General features: G+C 41.6%; 1 long non-coding RNA gene across 1 annotated transcript; it reads left to right on the forward strand.

Annotated features, from left to right (window-relative positions):
- Positions 1 to 1,849: 1,849 nt before the first annotated feature.
- Positions 1,850 to 17,843, forward strand: LOC115470095. Its single transcript, XR_003942123.1, has 3 exons — positions 1,850 to 1,860; positions 7,693 to 7,695; positions 17,751 to 17,843. It is a non-coding gene; the product is annotated as an uncharacterized LOC115470095 (long non-coding RNA).
- The last annotated feature ends 1,437 nt before the right edge of the window (positions 17,844 to 19,280 follow it).

Raw genomic sequence — 19,280 nt, forward strand, 5'->3', positions numbered from 1 at the left:
CTCTAACCACTAGGCCACTCCTCTACTGTATACATATTAATGATGTGTACAGTTTATAGCAGTTTTACATTTACTATATATATATATATATGACATTACTACAGTTTCATGATCAATAAGCAGAGTAAGGCAATGACAATTATGGATATTTTGGTTTAATAACACACCCACATATTATCAATATGTACATTGGGGGCCAAATTCTATGTATGGTGCCCTAAAAATAAATGCTAAGCACTATTCTATAAACAGTGTTGAGAGTTTGGCGCCATTTATAGAATTGCACCAGGAACCGTACCTAACTGTTAGGTGTGAGGATTTACACCAACTGAAACCTGGTGTAAATCCCCAAGATTAAATTAGGCGTGGATCAACTTCTTGGATAAACAGTGCATTCAAATTCTTGGATTGCCCATGCCCCTCCCATGGCTATGCCCCCTTTTCAGATCCACGCACTAGAATTTACATGTGTATCTTTATAGAATACGCCTAGCAAGATGTGCGTGTAAATTCTAATTGTTGCCAATTTACATCAATAATTATTAGCACCTAAATATTGGGACTAATTGGTTTGTTCAATTAAATTGCACATGGAAATTAGGTGTATGCCCAAATTCCAGAGCACAATGTTGAGCATCATATATAGAATCCAGGGGTAAGGGCCAATTCTATAATTGGTTACCTCCATTTAGGCACCCTAAAGACATGCGATAGGAGCCTATTCTATGATGGAATCTAAGTGCCCTGGTTCTGTTATAAAATAACTAACGTAACCCAGTATCAGCTCGCCTAACAACTAGTTGCCCACAAGTGTAAGTGCATAAATGCAGCAGGCTGTCTTGCAAATATACACTATGGGAGGAACTCTATAAATGGCACTCAAAATTCGGCACCCAAAGATATTGGCACTGAGATTCTATAAAAGGTAACAGACTTGCGCCTGTTAAAACCATGTGAAAATGCTGGTGCCTAACTTGTACATGCTCACGCCATATTCTGTAAATCTGTGTATAACTTACCCCCTTTTCAGATATGCGCTATAAAAGTTAGGCGCTGAGCCTTATAGAATACTATGCAGCTAGATGCACATTCAAATCCTAATTGGAGCCAATTAGCTGCAATAATTGGTTGTTAGCACCCAATTATTTAAAACAATTCAGTGAAACATTTCTTCAATCAATGTGTTATTAAACTCTGGAATTTATTGCCAGAGAATGTGGTAAAAGCATTTAGCTTAGCAGGGTTTTAAAAAAAGTTTGGGAAAATCCACTGCTGCTTTCTAGGATAAGCAGCATAAAAATCTGTTTTACTCTTTGTGATCTTGCCAGGCATTTGTGTCTTGGATTGGCCACTGTTGGAAACGGAATGCTGGGCTTGATGGCCCATTGGTCTGTTCCAGTATGGTAATGTTTACTGCTAGTTTTAAGGGATCATTATTCATTTGTTGCATGTGCAACTTAGCCATTTGCCCAAATTGGGGTGTTCAATTTTGGAAGCCTTATATAGAATCCAGGGGCATGTAATTTAAGCCTGTATGTTGAGAATATTCATATTTATGCATGTACAGTGGGGGAAATAAGTATTTGATCCCTTGCTGATTTTGTAAGTTTGCCCACTGACAAAGACATGAGCAGCCCATAATTGAAGGGTAGGTTATTGGTAACAGTGAGAGATAGCACATCACAAATTAAATCCGGAAAATCACATTGTGGAAAGTATATGAATTTATTTGCATTCTGCAGAGGGAAATAAGTATTTGATCCCTCTGGCAAACAAGACCTAATACTTGGTGGCAAAACCCTTGTTGGCAAGCACAGCGGTCAGACGTCTTCTGTAGTTGATGATGAGGTTTGCACACATGTCAGGAGGAATTTTGGTCCACTCCTCTTTGCAGATCATCTCTAAATCATTAAGAGTTCTGGGCTGTCGCTTGGCAACTCGCAGCTTCAGCTCCCTCCATAAGTTTTCAATGGGATTAAGGTCTGGTGACTGGCTAGGCCACTCCATGACCCTAATGTGCTTCTTCCTGAGCCACTCCTTTGTTGCCTTGGCTGTATGTTTTGGGTCATTGTCGTGCTGGAAGACCCAGCCACGACCCATTTTTAAGGCCCTGGCGGAGGGAAGGAGGTTGTCACTCAGAATTGTACGGTACATGGCCCCATCCATTCTCCCATTGATGCGGTGAAGTAGTCCTGTGCCCTTAGCAGAGAAACACCCCCAAAACATAACATTTCCACCTCCATGCTTGGCAGTGGGGACGGTGTTCTTTGGGTCATAGGCAGCATTTCTCTTCCTCCAAACACGGCGAGTTGAGTTCATGCCAAAGAGCTCAATTTTTGTCTCATCTGACCACAGCACCTTCTCCCAATCACTCTCGGCATCATCCAGGTGTTCACTGGCAAACTTCAGACGGGCCGTCACATGTGCCTTCCGGAGCAGGGGGACCTTGCGGGCACTGCAGGATTGCAATCCGTTATGTCGTAATGTGTTACCAATGGTTTTCGTGGTGACAGTGGTCCCAGCTGCCTTGAGATCATTGACAAGTTCCCCCCTTGTAGTTGTAGGCTGATTCTAACCTTCCTCATGATCAAGGATACCCCACGAGGTGAGATTTTGCGTGGAGCCCCAGATCTTTGTCGATTGACAGTCATTTTGTACTTCTTCCATTTTCTTACTATGGCACCAACAGTTGTCTCCTTCTCGCCCAGCGTCTTACTGATGGTTTTGTAGCCCATTCCAGCCTTGTGCAGGTGTATGATCTTGTCCCTGACATCCTTAGACAGCTCCTTGCTCTTGGCCATTTTGTAGAGGTTAGAGTCTGACTGATTCACTGAGTCTGTGGACAGGTGTCTTTCATACAGGTGACCATTGCCGACAGCTGTCTGTCATGCAGGTAACGAGTTGATTTGGAGCATCTACCTGGTCTGTAGGGGCCAGATCTCTTACTGGTTGGTGGGGGATCAAATACTTATTTCCCTCTGCAGAATGCAAATAAATTCATATACTTTCCACAATGTGATTTTCCGGATTTAATTTGTGATGTGCTATCTCTCACTGTTACCAATAACCTACCCTTCAATTATGGGCTGCTCATGTCTTTGTCAGTGGGCAAACTTACAAAATCAGCAAGGGATCAAATACTTATTTCCCCCACTGTATATGCACACATGTATGTAAATTTAGTATAATGACATATACATATTTTATAGAATTAACTTTTTTTTTTTTTGCTGTTTGCTTGGTTTATAAAATGATATATCACTTATTTGGATGGATTTATAACATTAAAAGCAATCAATCCAACCTATATATGTGTGTATGTGTTTATGTATATATATATATATATATATATATATATATATATATATATCACATTTTGAAAATGCAATAACCATCTACTTTCTTTGCTCTTTTTTAACACTCTGATGAATTAAAAAATGGCCTTGCTTAGTTTATTTAAAGATAAATTAGATTTAGCTGATGCAGAAAGTTGTATAAGGTAAAAAGCCTACAGAGAGAATTCTATGAAAGGATGCCTGTTTTAGGCACCAAGAAGGCACCTATTCTGTAAAGGAAAGTAGGTGCCTACTTCCTTTATAGAGTACTGTCACAGCAGGCCTATATTTTAAGTGTGAGCATTTAGACTAGTCATACCAATTACATAGGAAAATGTGGGAGGGAGGTCCTGGACGCCAAATTTAATCTCTTCGGTAGAAAGCTCAAATCAAGAACCTCCAGGGTAGCATTTTCAGAAGTGCTCCACGTTCCACACGCAGGGTCCTAGAGACCGGCAGAGCTCTGGAGTCTCAATGTGTGGATGAGGCCATTGGTGAAGAGAGGAGGGTTTTAGATTTGTAAGGAGCTGGGCAGTATTATGGGGAAGGGGGAGCCTATTCTGGAATGGTGGGCTCCACCTTAACCAGGGTGAGACCAGGCTGCTAGCATCGGCATTTAAAAAGGAGAGCACCAAACTAGAAACTGGGGGAAGGCTGACAGTCTTTCAAAAGCACATGGTTTGAAACAAGATATCTTTCAGATATCACCAAAACAGGGAAGATAGGGTATCCTGATAGCGAGGTTGCAATAGAGACCATAGTAGACTAGGTGTCTTTAAACAAAAAGCAGACAAAAGATTGCAAATTATCCCTCCACAAATCATCTGGTCATTTTGGGCACCATTTTATAACAGTGTGATAAAAATTGGTCTAGACCAAAATGCCTCAACTGTAGCCCTAGACCTTTTTGTTTTGTTCCATTATGGCTGAAAAACACGCAAGGCTTAAGAACACCCAAATCCCGTCCCCAATACATTCCTAACATGCTCCCTTTTGATTTGAATGCACTGTGGATGAACCGCATAGCAAAATGTTTAAAAAATGGGTTTTGAAAATAGCAATTTGAACATTTTAGCAAGCAAAACATCCATGTGCCACTTTTTAAAATGCTTTTCTCTTTTATAAATGAACCCCATAGTCACCTCTGTAACTTTGTAAGTGTATGAGCTTTAAAAATGAGTCTCTTAATATGGGTATAAAATTATGTGCATAATCCCTGTAAATGCATATTTTTACTTGAATTGAGTGGAGGTAATTTTAAAAGAAAGCATTTGGAGCAATGGCACAGCTATGGGTAGCCATGGGGGTCTGGGCTCCCCAAAATGGATCCAGGGCCCCTGATGGCGGGGTCCCCAACCCCTACCAGCTGAAGTGTTTCTCCAGTGCTGCTCTACTTACATTGCCTGCCGTGCTTTCCTCTTGTCGCGTGCATGTTCCGTTATAGTGAAACTGAGCATGTGCGACACTTCGCTCATGCTCAATTTCATTTTAAAATCGAGCATGCACAATGTGAGGGAAAGCAGGGTAGGCAATGTAAGGATAGCTTCAGTGAGGCCCCTGCTTGCCTGCTGCACTATCTTTGATGGACAGAGGTCGAGAGAGAGGTGATTAGTTGAAGGCCTCTCAGGATTTTATCAAGGCCCTTCTCTGTTAGAAAGGTTAACATGTTAATATGTCTGTGTAAGAAGAGGGCACGTTTGTGATGTCCTGGTGAACTGATAGGACACAGGGCGAGACTGCCTGTAGAACCTGATGGAGACTTTTTAAATTTTTATTGACAAAGCATGCAGGACCATCATTGTAGTTCAGTTTGAACTAGGCAGGCATATTCTGTTTGGGGGGGTTGCAGTAGGCCGTTTGCCATGCTGCAAGCTTCTTGGTTGAATTAGAAGCTTGTTCAAGGCACTGAGAAAATGGGGGGTTGGCTGCTGCTTAGGCATGGTGGCAGTTTAGCCTGTCCTCATCTGGGTGAGATTTAAACTATCTCCTTTTCAGTTTCCATTCTTTGTCCTTAAGGGTCTGAAGTTCTGGAGAGAATTAAGGGGAGCATTTTTGAAAGGGGCATACAACTTGATTAGAAAGGTTGTCCATAGTAGCGGTGTTATCTGAACACCACTATTCTAGTGTTCTGGGATATTGATCTCCTTGAAGAACACTTGGAGGCATATTTTCAAAGTAGTTAAACTTACAAAGTTACATGGAGGGGCATTTTCAATATGATGTCTAAGTCAGACTTTGGACATTTTGCACTAAAAGTCCCAAATCTGAATAGGAAATATAGCTGGTTTTTTTTTTTCTTTTTTCTGAAAATGGCCACATGCTAGTTGGTTTTGTGCATTTATCTTTTTGGTCCATTTTCAAAAAAAAAAAAAGGCCCCATGTAAGACGCACAAAATCAAGCCATTGGGATGTAGAAGGAGCCGGCAATCTTAGTAGACTGGCCACACAGACATCCCAGGAGAGCAATGGGGCACTCTAAGGAGCACTGCTGCGTACTTCATATAAAAGCTCCAGGTACAAATCTCACCGTTACCCCCTTATCTTCTCTGCTAAGCCCTCCAAACCCAACAAAATCCACTGCCCCAACTGTACACCACTGTAATAGCCCTTGTGGGTGAAGGGGTCCAACTATATGTGGGTACAGTAGGGTTTTAGTTAATCTAATTGTTACTCTTGTTCTTCCTTTTTTCTATACTATGGTTTGCATGTCTTCTATCCTATCATTTATTGTAGTTCTTTTCTTATCTCCCTTTCTAATTTTTTTAAATATTGTACGCCGCTCAGTTCTACCAGTTAGTATGGGCGATATAGAAAATTTTAAATAAACCATATCCATATATATCATACCTTACCCATAGGAGGTAAGGCATCTGGAGTTATATTTAATATTTCAGTCAAATATCTTTGAAACAGGTCCCAAGAAAGTGCTCCTGGCACCACAGGAAAATTAAAAATCACACAACTGCCTCAATGCTCAAGCTTCCTGTTAGTATTGGTGTTAACCAGAATCAAAGCTGCATTAACAGCTCAAATATTCTCTACAATTTTCCACCAAACAGGTATTTTGCCATCCTGATCTCTTAAACTGGTGTCGGTCTCTTATACTTTTCTTTTCAACCTATGAGGAACAGTCATTAGTAAATAAATCCAGCATTCCAAACTGCTGTCAGCATGGCGACGTAATAAGAGGAGGATGATGGAAAACATCAGGCCCTCAACCACACTGATAATTGAAGCATGTCTTAGATCTCCCAGAGCTCTATTACCTCCACTACTAAGTAGAACTGCCCCGTTTGCTGAAGCTACACTAGTCTTGAAAACTGTCTGACTAACAATACCAAGAATTGCAGGTTGAACTTCCTCCATCTGAAGACTTGTCCTGATGACATGAGCATCTGGTGCTGGACCAAATGTCTTCACTGGTGGAAGGCTATCTGGAGAGCTAAGAGTTACCTCCTGTTCCAGCAGAACTGACTCTTCTTGAGACAGATCTGCAATGGAAACTGGTACCTTTGGTCACAAACTCTTCAATTTTCTACTGCAAGGAAATAGCATCAGCTCCCTTGGAATGGTATACTTAAGGCCTGCCCTTCCTTATTTGCAGGCATTGTAACAATGAGCACTGGACACACAGAATCCAATAGTAAGCAGTGGAGAGTCTGGAGTTGTGACCAATCATGACATCATTTGACTCCTTCCCCCACCCCCAAAAATATTTTAAGTATTTTTATAAGTGACACTGCATTGACTATTGGCAAATGACTCAAAGATCTATAGTTCAGATGGAGAGAAAATGATCTAAGAGACAGAAGTGGTTGAAAATGATTATTACATTTATTTTATAGCTTATTCAGACAGTTCTTTCTTATATGGAAGTAAGGCTGGGTTGTCAATAATTAAACATAGACTACACAGAATGCAATAAAACCCCAGTAGAATTTCTGCATCTCCATTTCTGCAAGCAGGCATTCTGAGGGTAATTTTAAAAATGGTCATGTAGAGTGAGAGGGCTAGAAGGTATCCAATTGTTTCTTATTTTATAAAGACACATGTGTCTATGGGCCCTGTTTAGTTAAGCCATGTTGTAGGCATGCTAAGTAAATTAGTGCTCCCTAACGATAGAGACACCCATTATATTCCTATGGGTGTCTCTAGTATTACCACATGCTAATTTTTAGTGTGCGCTAAAAAGTTTGTGCGTCTATAGCATGGCTTAGTAAACAGGGCCCTATGTATCTTTATAAAATACCAACACAAATTTTGCAGAAATTGCTTGAAAGTAGTTATTAAATGTTTCTGTTTGCACTGAGGAGTGGGGTGGAAGTAATTTAATAAATGCCATTTTACAAGCATAAAGAGGGTAACTTTATAACAAGGAGTCTGATTTATGAGGACAATTAGGTGCCTACTTAAGGATTATTTTATAAAAACCCATAGTCATAAAATACTATTTTAAGTGGCAGAAATCACACCATTAACAGTTATACCTGCTGCCAAGCTGGTGTAAATGTTGGTGCCTAGATTATTCAAGTAACATAGACGATCATGGCAGATAAAAACCCCTACAGTCCATCCAGTCAGCCCAACAAGATAAACTCATAGCGTAAGATATGATGTTAACAGTGTTATATTCTAGGTATATACTCAATAATTGGTTGCAATATGTATATCATACTCTATTTTCAACAACCATTGTTCTTAGTAATCAATCTTTATTAAATGTTTAATTCAAATCATCATATGATCCACATATTAAAAACTATTCACGCAAACCAACATCCACACCTCACTCTTACTCCCAATCACACTGAACAGAATAATTACACATGTATTGAAAATTATAAAAATCAAATACAATTCACATTTTCATGTTCCTCAAAAGTCAGGGTAGGGTCCCGATAGAACGCTGCAACAGAAGAAACCAGTATCGAGTTAATTTTTCTAATTGAGGTGGCGAGAGTATCATGTGATCCTCGAGTCAGTATTTCCCAATTTATGGGAGTGAAAGGATTAACTCCTAGAGTTATAGACTGGTGTCTCAAGAGGAGTAAACTTTGAAAATGACTTTGGAAGAAGTTTATAGCTGCTATGGAATATGAAGATTATGCTAGGGTTATCACACATTGAGGATTAATTGAACAAACATGAGTGTTGACTTATAAGAAGAATCGTGGATGATAACTGGAATATTGAATTATTAACTCGTTTGACAAAATGGACTGTTACTTTAAGAAGAGTGACTACTGAATTCTAGGTCTTGGAGATGACTTTTGAGGAACATGAAAATGTGAATTGTATTTGATTTTTATAATTTTCAATACATGTGTAATTATTCTGTTCAGTATGATTGGGAGTAAGAGTGAGGTGTGGATGTTGGTTTGCATGAATAGTTTTAAATATGTGGATGATATGATGATGATTTGAATTAAACATTTAATAAAGATTGATTACTAAGAACAACGGTTGTTGAAGATAGAGTGTAAGATATGATGTGATACATACTTCATCATGATATGTCCTTGCTATTTTCAGGGCACTGGCCTTGTTCTCCAACTACTAAAGCTGAATCTGTCCAGCCATGATCAGAGCACAGACTGTAGAAGTCTGCCCAGCACTGGCTTCACTTCCCAAATACTGGTGTTGCCATCAGAGACATAGAGCAACCAAAGAGAGGGTCCAAAAGTACACAGAGTAAAAGCAGCACAAAAGGGCCTCCAGAACTGGAACAATGGTACAATCTTTAATAAAATGGACCCGACATGGGCCGTGTTTCGGCACTCAACCACGCCTGCCTTAGGGGTCAACTGCAATGAGTCTTTGCAGGTTTTAAAGCAAATTGTACTAAGCATCTTACAATCGCTGTCACTGGTCTTATCCACTGTGATCCATTCTTATTAATTTACTAGAAATTTAAAGTTCAATACTCATCTGAAAGATATAGTACTGCCGGGGGTGGGGGGGCGGGGTTGTCCGACATAGACAAATTTTTGATAGTAAAAATTATTACCGTATACCAGTGAAGAGGTGGGTGTATAATTCTTGCTGAACTAAGATATGTATCAGTGAGTGGCACTGCTGAGGTAAAGGTATAGTTATTCTATATGGGAGACTTGTTGTGATGATAGCTTGAGAACTCCCTAAAAGTATTTTGTGTCTCTGGGAGGTTTACATCTTTGGTAACAGTGACACAGACTCCCTCCACTACTATGCTCTCTGTGATACAGTAGAAAACCCTGCAAAAAAATGACACTATGTAGCAAACCTGCCATACTAATTTCCATAGAGATAACAATGCTACCTATAAAAATACAGCATTACAATTATTTCACTATGCCCTTGAATACCAATATGAGGTTTGTTTGTTTTTTTTTTGGGGGGGGGGGGGATACAGATTAGAAAACAAGAGAAACTGCTAAAGAACCAGACTCATTTGGGTCACACATGCAGAAGACTGCCAGACTCTCACCAAATATAAAGCAAGAGACCACAAATTAGAAATAGATATACAGACAAATTATAAACTGGAAATCCCAAGAAAGCAGACTTTGTATGCAGTGCAAGACTGGAGAAATAGAAACGGAAATGCATTTCCTTCTGTTCTGTACAAAATACAAAGATATCAGAGATGCACATTTCCCAAAACCAACAGAGAAAATCAAAGACTTCCTACAAAAGAATGAGCAGGAAAAAGAAACAGCAGCTATAGAAACAAAATATGTTGTATCCTGCCACTAGGCCAAAAATGTAATCTGATCAGAGATAATATACTGTAGAGCAACACCAGAACCCAGGAACTATCCTTGCTGTTATCTTTTTTTTTCTACTTTGATCATTTTATGTTATCATTATTATCACTGTTATTTATTTTCTTCTCTTATTTTAATCACTTTAGGGGTAATTTTATAACTGACTGCATCAAAGAAAAGTACATCACTATATGGCATCTGACAGATTTTCAAAGTGAAATTACTTTTGTTTTGAAAATTATCCCAGGAAAACTGTGTGCACACTTTTATGCCTACTGTTTGCTGCACATACTTTTCCTGAGAAAAATGCATGCGTACTTTGGAAAATCTGTATGCAGCCCCGCCACATCCCTAGTCGTTAGAATGCCTCCTCAGCCTGAGGAAAATGCATACAGGCTGTATATGCATAACTTTACCTGCACATAGAGAAATGATTCTGTATGTTTTCTGTCACATTTTCTTGGTGTCTGTCTACATTTCTCGGTGCTTGAGGATCTTTTCTCTCTCTGGTTGATGCATAGAAAAATCCAGAGGCATTGATGCTTCTATTAGCACAGCCTTTATCATGTTGTTCTGTTTTACCATTATGCCTGGTTTTTTGTAACAAGGGCAATATCTCCAAATGGGTCTGTTGTGTGCATACCATGACAGTAATGAACCTCACTTCTAAGCCAGAGTATGGGGAGTATGATTTAAGTCTCTCAAATTTATTAATGCTCTCTGTAGTACTTGCAATGAAACGAGATCAGAGTAATAGTCTCTGCAGATGAGACTAACCAAAAAGGAGTGGTTACAACCCATGAAAGGAAACCAGGCTTGCTATAGTGCTTTCATCATGCAAAGAAAGCTTCCTTCTGACATTAAAAAAAATGTAACATGTATAAGCAACCTATCTAGGTGTGCTTGAAAATTCTTTTTAATCAAGCCAATGACTCCCATTACAATGGGAAATATTTCTGTATCTTTCTGCTGCATTTTCTTGGTCTCTGACTGCCTTTCTTGTTATTAAAGGACTTCTACCTCTCCACCTGATTCATAGAATTATGGCTTGGAAATGACACCTTTGTAATTGATGCCATCCAGATGTTTTCTTTTCCTTTACCATGATGTCCGATTTTCTTTCATCTAGCTTTTTATTGGTTGAAATTGGAATGTCCCAGGTGAAAACACTCTCTTCATTTTTTTAAAAATAATAATTCTATTAGGGTTATTATCCCAATGCTTTGTGATCCAAGTTGAGTTGGACAGGGCACCCACTCAAGCTTTGGTGGACTCTGAAAGTATAAGGAACCTCATTTGAAAAGATTTAATCCAGAGATTTCAAATCAATTATGAACAAGTTTATGTTTGATTATTCCACACTTGATATACTGCCTTTCTGTAGATACAGTCAAAGCGGTGTACGTATATACCTTATTCTGCATTCATGGAAACCAGAGGCAATGCCCTCCAGTCTATGTTTCAGTCAGGATCCCAGTGGGGCAAGCTGAGCTAGAAGTGGGAGTCTTACCTTGGCTTTCCTAACCAGTTGTCTCTCAGACTTTGGAACTGTTTGAGTTCAGCTAACCACTGACCCAGTGAATTTTGAGGAGTCATTACCAAAGATCTTCCTGCTTGAAAACCCAGACTTGTATGTTAAGGATGCTAAAGAGTCTAAACCCCAATGACAATGCTGGATTCAGAAGTTTCTGTAAGCTGAGTCTTGCCCCTTTTTGGGCTAGCTCCAGTCTGACCTGGGTCACAGGGAAAAACAAACACAGTTTCTTTATTTACTCTCTCTGATTCTCTATTCTTTCTTCACACAGCTCCTCATACATCCAATCACAGCTTTCATCCAGTGAGTTGGGAGTGGGTAAACTGATCCGGAATAAAGATCGGGGATGTTGGGACAAGTCCAGAGCTCCTGCTTTCACTCTTGCCAATAATCATGCTGCACCCCGAGGGCATTTTATAGAATGCAACAGAACTTTAACTGCTGCAACTGGCAAGTAACCGTCAACTCTTCTCATATTTACAATCCTGTCCAAGATCATTAGCAATGCTCATGCTCTTTTCTCCACTGTTCCAATATAGTTTTAGCTGTATATATTTACACCGCTGCCTGTCCTTTCATCCCTACCATTGTGCCAACAATAAATCTAAAGCTGCTTTTTGTTGCTTCTAACTCCAATCCATTACATTCAGGCACAGACCCTTCAGGCTGTCCTCCTTCCAGCAGTGCACCTTGCAGGACTACACTCTGGCCTTGAACAGGCTTCACCTGTCCTGGCCCCACTCCAGCTCCCAGATTGGACTCCACTTGTCCACCTGAAGCTTTCACACCCTCTCCAGTTGCCACTTATAGGGGCAGCAACTTCTCTTTTAGCTTGTATTTATTCCTTCACTCTAGTATCTCTCAATCCTCCCGAGGGTCCTGGTGGGGGTACAGGCAACCAAAGACTGCAACTCCTTTTATCAAACTCCACCTCTGCTGTCACTCTCTACAGGGATACACTTTCTTCCTGCAACTTATTTCAACACCACCCACCCAGGGACATCCTACTTTCCAACCCACTGGCAGGGACCTCCAGGACTTTGGAAAAATCTATCAACTCTAGTAATACCCATTCTATGGGGTATTACATCTCATTACACCCACAATCTGGAGGCTGCAGTAGAGAGAAATCCCAAGTAGTTGATGATGCCTAAAATTCCCCAGAGACTTTAGAGAGCATATCTAAATTGGGTGGAGGAAATAACCCTGGGCTTGTATAGGCTGAAGTCTAAACTATAGATAGGAAGACCATACCCAGGCAGGCCTCCTTATCCTATATAATAATTTGCACCTCCAACATTCTACAGTGGTGGAAATAAGTATTTGATCCCTTGCTGATTTTGTAAGTTTGCCCACTGACAAAGACATGAGCAGCCCATAATTGAAGGGTAGGTTATTGGTAACAGTGAGAGATAGCACATCACAAATTAAATCCGGAAAATCACATTGTGGAAAGTATATGAATTTATTTGCATTCTGCAGAGGGAAATAAGTATTTGATCCCCCACCAACCAGTAAGAGATCTGGCCCCTACAGACCAGGTAGATGCTCCAAATCAACTCGTTACCTGCATGACAGACAGCTGTCGGCAATGGTCACCTGTATGAAAGACACCTGTCCACAGACTCAGTGAATCAGTCAGACTCTAACCTCTACAAATGGCCAAGAGCAAGGAGCTGTCTAAGGATGTCAGGGACAAGATCATACACCTGCACAAGGCTGGAATGGGCTACAAAACCATCAGTAAGACGCTGGGCGAGAAGGAGACAACTGTTGGTGCCATAGTAAGAAAATGGAAGAAGTACAAAATGACTGTCAATCGACAAAGATCTGGGGCTCCACGCAAAATCTCACCTCGTGGGGTATCCTTGATCATGAGGAAGGTTAGAAATCAGCCTACAACTACAAGGGGGAACTTGTCAATGATCTCAAGGCAGCTGGGACCACTGTCACCACGAAAACCATTGGTAACACATTACGACATAACGGATTGCAATCCTGCAGTGCCCGCAAGGTCCCCCTGCTCCGGAAGGCACATGTGACGGCCCGTCTGAAGTTTGCCAGTAAACACCTGGATGATGCCGAGAGTGATTGGGAGAAGGTGCTGTGGTCAGATGAGACAAAAATTGAGCTCTTTGGCATGAACTCAACTCGCCGTGTTTGGAGGAAGAGAAATGCTGCCTATGACCCAAAGAACACCGTCCCCACTGTCAAGCATGGAGGTGGAAATGTTATGTTTTGGGGGTGTTTCTCTGCTAAGGGCACAGGACTACTTCACCGCATCAATGGGAGAATGGATGGGGCCATGTACCGTACAATTCTGAGTGACAACCTCCTTCCCTCCGCCAGGGCCTTAAAAATGGGTCGTGGCTGGGTCTTCCAGCACGACAATGACCCAAAACATACAGCCAAGGCAACAAAGGAGTGGCTCAGGAAGAAGCACATTAGGGTCATGGAGTGGCCTAGCCAGTCACCAGACCTTAATCCCATTGAAAACTTATGGAGGGAGCTGAAGCTGCGAGTTGCCAAGCGACAGCCCAGAACTCTTAATGATTTAGAGATGATCTGCAAAGAGGAGTGGACCAAAATTCCTCCTGACATGTGTGCAAACCTCATCATCAACTACAGAAGACGTCTGACCGCTGTGCTTGCCAACAAGGGTTTTGCCACCAAGTATTAGGTCTTGTTTGCCAGAGGGATTAAATACTTATTTCCCTCTGCAGAATGCAAATAAATTCATATACTTTCCACAATGTGATTTCCGGATTTAATTTGTGATGTGCTATCTCTCACTGTTACCAATAACCTACCCTTCAATTATGGGCTGCTCATGTCTTTGTCAGTGGGCAAACTTACAAAATCAGCAAGGGATCAAATACTTATTTCCACCACTGTACGTCTGGATGCCTGGGTTCGTAACATCCATTCCCACTCATTGCCCCGCCCTCGCATCAAAACGTAATGACATCAGAGGGCGGGACAATGAAGGGGAAGGGAATGCTGGAGGCAAGATGATGTCAGGAGGACAGAATCGTGGGACATCGAGGGGAGGGAGGGAGGAAGGGAAGGGGAGGGCAGGGGGAATTGATGGATATGGATGGGATGGGAGGACATTCATAGGCACCCAACCGTGACCTTACCCTGGCTGCTGCCCCCCAAATGCAGGGCTGCCCAGCACAGCAGCGCTACAGCCAGGCAGCTCTCAGATGGTCCCTCCCAGCTCCCCGATCGACAGCCCTCCTCTTTGTTCCTCCCCCCTTGCACGTGTTTAGCTCTTTTACTTTCAGGCGCAGTGACGGCAGTGAAGAAGACAACACAGCGGGCTCGCCTCCTGCTTTTCCCTTCTCTCACACAGTGTCCCGCCATCTGAGATTATGCATTTCCTTTTTTCATGAGGGCAGGACACTGTGGGAGGGAAGGGAAAAGTTGTGTTGTCCTCTTCCCTGCCGTCGCTGCACCTGAAAGTAAAAGGATTAAATGCATGGGGGGGGGGGGGAAGGAACAGAGAGGAGGGCTGACAAGGAGCTGAGGGAGGGCAGGGAGAATCGCTGGACATGGATGGGAGGGCAGGGGGAGAGAAGAGATCGCTGGACAGGACAGGAGTGGAGGGCAGGGGAGAGAGGAGAATTGCTGGATATGGATGGATGGATGGAGGGGAGGGCAGGGGAGAGAGGAGAATTGCTGGACATGGATGGATGGAGGGGGCAGGGGAGAGAGCAAATTTGCTGGATATGGATGGATGGAGGAGAGGGCAGGGGAGAATGGAGAGTTGCTGGACATGGATGAATGGAGGGGAGAGAGGAGAATTGCTAGACATGGATGGATGAATGGGGACAGGTGGAGAGAAGAAATTTGCTGGATATGGGTGGATGGAGGAGAGGGTAGGAGAGAATGGAGAGTTCCTGGGCAAGGATGGAGGGGAGGAGAGGGCAGGGGAGAGAGGAGAATTGCTGAACATGGATGGTTGAATGGAGGGGGCAGGGGAGAGAGGAAATTTGCTGGATATGGGTGGAAGGAGGATAGGCAGGGGAGAATGGAGAGTTGCTGGACATGGATGGATGGATGGAGGGCAGGGAAGTCAGGAAGGAGATGCACATGGATGGAGGGGAGGTAAGAGAGGAGAAATACTGGACATGGATTGAGGGGAGGGAAGAGAGAAGAAATGCTGGACATGGATACTTTTTATCTTTTAAAAACTACAATAAATAAAAATCACAAAAAAGAAAGATTAAAACAAAAAAAACCATAGATAAAACAATCCGTATCTCATACCCCTGGAGCATATTACTCATTATACACCCTTCCCAATTATTACTTATCATGACAGACCATTTCTCCTAATGGTTCCCTTAAAAACATAATCGCCATTATATGATAACTTTGCTAGCGCCCGTTTCGTTTGTGTGAAAAACAGGCCCTTTTTACTAGTTTTCTAATAAAATGGGATCTGACCTACATGGTAGTGAAAGGAATCATAGAGGGTGAGAACAACTCCTACTACCCCCAACCTTATCACTAATAAATGCTTCAGTACACTTGCTAGGGGACTATTTAGGAGAGGAAAAGACCATCAAGTAAATATTAACCCAGTTCTGTTAGCAGAGGTTATACAAACAAATACAACTTTATTATCAGTCTTACCCTACATGCCAACTAAGTCTGCCTGATGGGATCTGACCTATTGCTTTGGTTGAAATGCAAGTTAAAGAGACACCTTTTGAAAGAGTGAACATGGATATAGTAGGACCCCTAGAAAGAGCACCCTAGTCAATGATTATTTTTGTCATTGTTGACTACACTACCTAGTACCTCCAAGCTATAGTGCTGCATAATATGGAGCCTTCCACAGTAGCAGGACCCTGAAAGAGGTTTTCTCATGAATAGAACTAACCAAAGAAGTACACACACAGACCAGGGATTGCTGTTTTTGTTATGGGTAATGAAGTAAGCATATGCATTCTTGCATTGCTGAAAGTGAAAATACTGGGCACTTTGGTATACCACCCTCAAACCAGTGGATTTGTCGAATGCTTCAATAAAACCCTCAAACAGACATGAGGAAATTTGTTGCCGAGGGTGGATTGGATTTAATAATGTGATACACCGCTAAATACGTTAGTCCTTAATACATAATACAAAATTTCAGTTATACATTCATAACCGATAATACATTACTAAATTCTAATACAACTGGGACTCTTTACTGCCATATGTACTGTTTACCATTCAAGAAGTACCCCAAAGTTTAAGAGACTTTTCCCATTTGAACTACTTTATAGAAAACCCGGGGGAATGCTAAAAGTTGTTCCGGAAACCAAAGAGGAGGAGGAGCCAAGTCATATCAAAATCTAGTAGACTGTGCCTTACAGATGGAAGAGTGGCTGAAGGAAGCCAGCGACTCTGCCAAGCTCTGCTAGAGAAGGCTAAAACTACGTGCATCTATTTACACCAGTGAAAACATGGCATAAATCCCAGCACATAGATTTAGGCACAGAGGGCTATATTCTATAACAATGCATGTAAATTTTGGAATGCCCATTTCCCCACCTATAACCATGCCCCTTTTTGCCTGCATTCATTAAAATTTGGGCACAGTGCATTACAGACTATGCTTAGGGAGCTGTGCACGTAAATTCTAATTATTGCCAATTAGTGCTCATTATTGCTTGTTAAGTGCTGTTAACAATGCTGATTGGTTTGTTAAGCCAATTAAGTTGTGCGCGTTGTTATAGAATATGCTTGGATTTCAGTGCAGAACGCTAGGCGCACTCTATAGAATCCAGGGGTTAGTGCTTGATTCTATATATGGCACCTAAAAAATTAGTGTCAAAAACCCACTGAAGTGGTATTCTATAAGGTGTGCCTAAAGTTTGGTGTGATTTATAGAATTAAAGCTTAAGCAGAGAGGTCACACATAAATTTAGGCACTGCCTTTTCCACCAACAAAAATGTAGAGCAAATGCCCGCACATAAATTTACATGCAAAGCACTGTTATTTTTTAATTACATGTGTAACTCAAAACCACATCCACATTCCACCCCAAAACGCCCATGACTATCCCATTTCCATGCCCCTTGTTTAGATTACATATAAATTTTAGGCATGGATCCCATGCCTAAATTTATGCATGTTAGTCCCAATTAAATCTAATTAGTGCCAATAATTGCTTGTTAAAAAGTCAGTTACTGGCACTAACTGGCTTATTATTCTATTACATTGTTCACACAAATTGGAAAATGCACCTAAATTTGCACATGCAATTTTTGGCAACCTTTATAGAATAAGGGGGTTGTTGATTCTGTAAAATTGCAGAGATCAAGGCTAAAATGACAACTCAGAAACAGGTGTAAATGTTTCACACATAAAGTAGGTCACAAACAGAAGTCAAAATGCTCTACTAGAGGGAAAATGGCAAGCAAAAAAAAGTAGAGCAACGGAACCTCTCGCAGATGGTGTTCAGAACAAAGTTTATTAAAGATTCTTCCAAAGCAATGAGGACGACCCGAAACGACTCATGTTTCGGCCTTACCGTCCTACATTAGGGGTCTAGGAATTTGTTATTCAATATGTATTCCTAGACTAGTTGTCAATGGGTTAAACTTCCACTCAGAACAGATTCTCAAACACGGATCTGCGAGAGGTTTCATTGCTCTACGTTTTCTTGCTTCACACATAAAGTATGCATGAAAGTGTGTATTTTATAAAATATGCTCATAATTTACAACTTCGCCTGTGCGCCACTCAAATGTGCTCCCAAGCACACCTACACTCAAGTCACAATAGTTCCCATAGTCTCATTATCACATGTACAGTGGGGGAAATAAGTATTTGATCCCTTGCTGATTTTGTAAGTTTGCCCACTGACAAAGACATGAGCAGCCCATAATTGAAGGGTAGGTTATTGGTAACAGTGAGAGATAGCACATCACAAATTAAATCCGGAAAATCACATTGTGGAAAGTATATGAATTTATTTGCATTCTGCAGAGGGAAATAAGTATTTAATCCCTCTGGCAAACAAGACCTAATACTTGGTGGCAAAACCCTTGTTGGCAAGACCAGCGGTCAGACGTCTTCTGTAGTTGATGATGAGGTTTGCACACATGTCAGGAGGAATTTTGGTCCACTCCTCTTTGCAGATCATCTCTAAATCATTAAGAGTTCTGGGCTGTCGCTTGGCAACTCGCAGCTTCAGCTCCCTCCATAAGTTTTCAATGGGATTAAGGTCTGGTGACTGGCTAGGCCACTCCATGACCCTAATGTGCTTCTTCCTGAGCCACTCCTTTGTTGCCTTGGCTGTATGTTTTGGGTCATTGTCGTGCTGGAAGACCCAGCCACGACCCATTTTTAAGGCCCTGGCGGAGGGAAGGAGGTTGTCACTCAGAATTGTACGGTACATGGCCCCATCCATTCTCCCATTGATGCGGTGAAGTAGTCCTGTGCCCTTAGCAGAGAAACACCCCCAAAACATAACATTTCCACCTCCATGCTTGACAGTGGGGACGGTGTTCTTTGGGTCATAGGCAGCATTTCTCTTCCTCCAAACACGGCGAGTTGAGTTCATGCCAAAGAGCTCAATTTTTGTCTCATCTGACCACAGCACCTTCTCCCAATCACTCTCGGCATCATCCAGGTGTTCACTGGCAAACTTCAGACGGGCCGTC

This window comes from Microcaecilia unicolor, chromosome 5 (genome assembly GCF_901765095.1).
Source record: "Microcaecilia unicolor chromosome 5, aMicUni1.1, whole genome shotgun sequence".
Lineage (NCBI taxonomy): Eukaryota > Metazoa > Chordata > Amphibia > Gymnophiona > Siphonopidae > Microcaecilia > Microcaecilia unicolor.